The following is a 6,409-nucleotide window of genomic DNA, read 5'->3' on the forward strand; positions in this document are numbered from 1 at the left end:
TATATCCCCACCATTCTTTTGAAACTGTTCTATGTAAAATCACCAGCTGATCTCATTTTATCACATCAAGTTACTTTCCTTGGTTCTCTGTATCATGTCCAATCTGTAACTTTTTATACCATTGGACAACTTTTTCTTTTGTTTTGAAACTTTATTTAACCTTTGATTACATAGCCCAGGTTTTCTACTGGCTTCTATAACTTCTCTTCATCTGGTTTCTTTTCATGTTTCACTCGTTTTTCAGGCCCCCAAAGTTTGTCCTGCAGGGCTTTACCCTTGACTGGGCTTTTTCTACACTGACTCCTCTGAAAAGTTCCTATTTTCTTATTCAAGATTCACCTCTATGTGAATGACTTCAACTTCACTCAGATGTCCCGGCTTTGCTTATTCATTCATCCATCCATCCATGAATATTTATTTGATGTTTACAATGTGTGAGGCACCAAAAATAAATAAATAAATTGGATTTCTCAATACAATAAAATCAACTCATAACCCTCATAAAACTAGCGTCCAAGTTTCCCTAGCTTTAAACTGTCAAGTCATCTTTGACGGGTCTCTTTATTCAGCCCTTATATTTATTCTTTAATATCTTTTACTTATTTTTAAAAAGTGCCTTTTGAGTCATCAGTTCTTTTTATGGGTTTTAACACAATCCAAGTTTTTATGTCCCTATACCTGGATTATTACTTTAGCTTCCTAACTGGTCCTCTGGTTATTTTCTTCAGCCTGCATAATAATATTTATTGTCATGTTACTCCTACTGTTCATAAACACTACAAGCCCAAACATCTCCACCTCGTTTTTAAAGCTTATATAATCTAGACTCCTTATACCATGGAAATTTTATTCCCTATATGTATTTTCTTTACAGCTAAGAAGTTTCCCCACAACATGAATACTTTTTTACTTCCATGTTTTTGCTAATACTGTTTTTCTTATTCTGTGTTTTATTTTTTCTTGATTTCCCTCCCTCCCAAATGGAATAATAAGCTCTTGGAAATCTGAATCTATTTTTAGTTGTTGAATTTTATTAATTCTGTCCTGTCCAATGTGGCTCAGTTGGGTGGAGCGTTGTCTCACAAAGTGCAAGGTCAACGATTTGATTCCTGGTCAGGGCACATGCCTGGGTTGCGTGTTTGGTCCCCAGTCAGGGGCATAAGAGAGGCAACTAATAGATGTTTCTCTTTCACATCGATGTTTTACTCCTTGCCTTTCTCGCTCTTTCCCCCTCTTTCTAAAAATAAATTTAAAAAATATTTTTAAAAGAATTTTATTAATTATGAAATGCACATTTTCAACATTATTAACTGGCGGTATTTCTTCTTTCTTGGTGGTACATAAAATAATGGTGTATCTTATAATCTTAAGTTCAATAAAATTCCATTTTGGGGTTAACTTTACAGCCTTTGATGAAGTATGAAGTTCATTGCAGATACTCCATAAATGCTTGTTGGCTTATTTATTTCCTATTTATATGGTTTTGAACCACAGAAGTGGCTGCAATAAAGGTAACCCACCTATCTAGCATGTTACTAATTTCAAAAATTAAAAAAAAAATGGTTTGTTTTTTGAGGAGAAATAGAAAAGATGAAAAATAATTAGACAAATATGTGGAGCCTATTTGTTTTTTAAAAATTTATATTATAAAGGATTGAACTCTAAATTTCTGAATCACATCCTAAGCTCTCCTTCTCCTGGGTTTGAAAGGATCTTACTTGTTCTGGGAAATGTGAGATCCAGAAATACCAAAACAGACATGCAAATAATTAATATCTGGAAAGAAATACAGAAAGTTTCTGCTTGTTTTTATTGCTTCTTTTTGTGTATTACTATAACCATGCATACTAAATATATTGTGTAATCAGAATGTTCTAGTAACAAACTTATATGAGCCACTGTATTCATAAAGAAAACTTGCATTCAGATTTCTTTAATTGGACTAATTTTTTTGAAAGTGTCTTTAAAAAAGGTCACAAGGAGCAGTACCATAATCATGAGAGATGTTTCTTTTTTTCTTTCTTTCTTTCCTGTATTTATTTCAGACTGTGTCTGCATGTTCTCAGTGAAGTGCAGAATTAAGATTATTAATGCAAGCCAAAAATTTTAATATAAAGTATATTTTGGATTATTTATGTTTTTACCCATATCTGAATTAATGAAGATTACATACTCCCATAATGATTTTCTTTTTTCCTGTCCCCACCAGCGCTGCTCGGGAGGCGCTCCCCATAATGATTTTATGATGTAATATGTCAGAATGTATAATGTAGTGGGATGAAACTGGGCAGTGGGATCTAACTGAGCTCAGGTTGAATACAGAATCCAGTGTTTACTAGCTTTGTGCACTTCGATTTATCTAAAAGTGAGATTTTTGTGAGGATTAGATGTGATACTTGGAAAATGACTAGCATAGCACTTAGCATAAACACTTTAAATCTGTTAGAAGAGGAAAATTTATAGGGGTGGGAGGAGGCATGGGAACATATTCCAGGATGTCTTCACTTCACACTTCTTCTTTTCCTCAGATCTAGGGCCCCTGAGCCCTTGTAATAATGTGCTCCCCTTTCAGGACAACCCTTTATCAATAGGGTCCCAGCAAAGGCAGTTGCTCTTCCATGGATGGAATGGTGCCTTCTTGCTCTGGCCTGGGTCTCATAAACTTTGCCTCTTCTTTCTCTTCTGTCAGGACTCCAGGCCTGAGAGAGTAGTGCTTCTCCCAATCCCTCTGCATCCAGGCTAGATATGTATAAGGAAGTTTTGCCCTTAAAGAACTTTTTGGAAAACCATATAGTGAAGTACAACAAGAGACCCAGTTTCTTGACTCAATATTTAGCACGTGTTCTACTTCACTATATGTCATGAGTGATGTGACATCAGGCAAATCAAGTTTACTTCTCTGAATTTTGGTTTTTCTTCTGTAAAATGAAGAGTTGAGTTGGATAGAGCCGGTGAATAGAACCAATGTATTCATAGCCAATGTTACTTACTGTAGGCATGTTAGTATTACAGCATTATTGTTACCAAGCAAAGGGGGGCTTGTTCACATGGCATAAGACCTAACAATTAGTGTTGAGAAAAACAGGTCTGTATTTACAATATTCCAACCTTGGGGGGTAGGGCTGTGAGCACTTCAGCTCAGAGCCCTGTTTTCCCACGAGACCCAGCACTTCCCTTGCTCCCTAAAAGGCTATAAGCCAAAACCAAGCCTAATAGTTCTCCATCCCTTATATGTCAGCTCCCTCCTTCAGGATCTAAGGTACATTGTCATCAGCTTCCTTATAATAGTCCAGAAAAGCATGTGCCGTGTTACACTGGATCATGGTAAAGTCCAGGAAAAGCACAAGTCTTAAGAGAGTCCTATCCGCATGCCCCAAGTTCCAAGAGTCCAGAGAGAGTCCAGATCTTCAAGAAGGAGTTCTTGGTCGCTTCAGAGTCAGCTAGAGCAGGCATGATCAAAGCAGCAACATGCCTACTTTCTTACTAGCCCAGGCCACACGGCTGGATCCTGACCGCAAACTGCATAGCTGCTTCTTCTCACATGACTGCTACAACCTGCTGCACCATCATGCTCCTCTAACATGCTCCTTCTATCATGCTTCTTCATCCCCCCAAATCCCATGGCCCTTTCCTTACGGCTGCCTCCTTTTCTTCTGCCTGGCTCCTTTCCTTCTAGCTCTCCTTTTTAGGAAAGGCTTGGCTATCCCCATGTCATTGATACGCAAAATATTTTAACCATTATCATTTTTACTGGCCCTAGCTACCAGCCTGCCATAGCTATGCAAAGTACCTTTAAAGCTGTATTATTTCCTTCCCCCATCCCCAAAACCATGGGCTATGGGGAATTTGGGGATGATGGCCTCTCTGTCCTGTTACATTATCAGCAAGGACTGCAGTTATCAATGTGCAACCAACAATTCTGCCCATCCTCTGTAGATAGTGATGTGGTGCTAAGAACATGGACTTTTGAGTAAAAGGAACTCTATTCAACTATACCTGTTAATAGAATCTAACAAACGAATGCAAACTCTATGACCAAATGCTAGGCCCTTAAGTTTCGAATAATGTGTCCTCTTTAAAAATGTAGAAGATTTTACTTCCCTCATTGGGTTGTCATGAGGATTTAATGTTTGTATAATGCTGGGACATAGAATCAGTTCTTCCTGGGGAGGCCTTTAAATGCAGTACTAGTGCTCAGTTTTCATCTTACTCAACTCTGTTAGCAGCATATGGTACAGCTGATCACACTGTCTTCCTTGAAACATTTTATTTGTATTATCAGACCTCTCTTTCCTATCTCCTGGACCTCTCCTTATTAGTCTTCCTTGCTGGATCCTCTTCTAGGGATGAGGACACACTTCAGGCTTCTCCGTCAACCTTCAGTACTAGATCATCTCATTCAGTATTGTGGCTTTAAATAGCAGCTTTTAGCTAATCACGACAACTTTGTATCTCCAGCAGAGATCTATTTTATAATGTGTATATATATATATCAGAGAAGGAAAACTCTGACTCCAAAAAACCTCCGCTGCCTTGCGGCATACCTCTTCAGGGGAAAGGCTAAGGGAGTAAACCCCGACAGAAAATCCGGAGCCGGAGTCCCTAAGGCGGTTTGACGTCGTAGTCAACACCAGCAACTCCTGCGGCGCACCTGAAGCCAAGCTGTATTGACTCCGTCTTTCCCTTGGACCCTTCAGCTGCGAAGAGAGGGGGGGGGTCTGCTGCATGGGCAACAGCAGACCCTCCATATCACCCTGCCCAGGCTCTGTAGCTTCAGCTTCACTGGAGAGGACACTCCAGCGTCATCGCAAGATGTCGATTCAACACGGGAGGAGACAGATACCGTGTCACTCCCGAGTCGGACTGCACAGCCATTCTTGGCGGTGCAGATAGACTCTTAAGAAGCTACACCATCGTCTCTCGAGACGGACGGCTGCCGCCGCCGACGATATATATATATATATATATATATATATATATATAGTCCATCTACTACCTCCGCTTGGATAAAAACTCTAAGTTTTTATTAACTGCCATATGCCAAGTAACTATAACATAGTAGATGCTCAATAAATATTTGTCAACTACAGTTATTTCAGAGCAGAATAGTATTCCATAGTAAATAAGAACTAAGGTACTGGACTGAAACAAACCTAAGTATTATTTGTGGTTATAAATTATGAGCTGGGAAATGTGGGATATGTTATTTGTTCTCTCTGCACCTGATTTTTTTCAATTGTAAAATGTAGATGATTATACTATTATATACATAATAGGCTTGCAGTGAAATTTAATGGGCAAATATGTGTAAAGCATCATTAAGCACCAGATGGATAACACCGACAATCAAAAAATTCCTTATAAGCCCATTACCTAGCATGTAAGTCCTCAATAGTTGGTAATTATTTTTTTTCATTTATGATAAATATATGGAATGATTTGTAGTTAGAGTTGTTTTTGATAAACCTACGATTGTTTAAATGATTCAAATAAATTTTTCATTTCATCATTTTAGAGTTCCCTGTAGATAGCCTGGGCTGATATATCACTTTTTTCAATAGGGAGAAATTTGATTTATTTTAATTTTATATCAGAGAGTTTCAACCCAGCAAAAATTTTAATATGTGGTGTTGGACAATGTTTTCATTAAATGCAATATGGGGAAAGAAAAACTCCAAAGGAATCTTGTGACTTCTTTTGCAGGGGAAAAAAATCATTCTTTTGTAATCAGAATCATCATTCTATAATTGGTGTTTTGTAAATTTGGGTGTATGCATACTTGGTTTTTGGAACCCCTGTGGAAGGACTTGCTGCACTGCTTCCTACAGTGTGTGTGCATATTTACTGCATAAAAGGTTTCTTCATCAGTTTTGCTGAGAGTGAAAACGTAGGAAGGCAGAAAATACATATTTTAAACACTTGTCAATCTCGATACAGAAACTATTTAAAAACTTAAAAAGAAAAATATCTTTGCAGATTTTATTTAAATTGTTATTTCACAAATGTACAAAACGTTCCTCTGGGCAGTAACAGCGGAAACAGAAGGTGTGAAGGGCAGAAAGTGAGAAAGAACTTTGAAAGCCTGCTGTACGTCTCCCCGCCAACCCTCATTAGCCTAAGAGCAGGCAGGCAGGATGGCTCTGCAAAGTAGGAAGTTTTTGCACAGTGACCCCGCCGTCAGCCCACATCATATCGTTCACTACCACACGGGGCACCAAACAGAGACAATCACTGTTTTTAAAGAGCTCGGAAATAGCAGTCCTCTCTCCAATTAAGCCTTATACATCTAGATTTAAACAGCATCAGTAAGAAAACACTTCAGTGGGTTCCTCGAACCTAGAGAAAAAACGCATGTTTTCCGTTCACCAAAGGGCACCCAATCGGCGCCTGCTTCTCAAGGGCCAATCAA

The sequence above is a fragment of the Furipterus horrens genome, unplaced genomic scaffold (assembly GCF_987537825.1).
Source record: "Furipterus horrens unplaced genomic scaffold, mFurHor1.1.pri manual_scaffold_1, whole genome shotgun sequence".
In the NCBI taxonomy this organism is placed as follows: Eukaryota; Metazoa; Chordata; class Mammalia; order Chiroptera; family Furipteridae; genus Furipterus; species Furipterus horrens.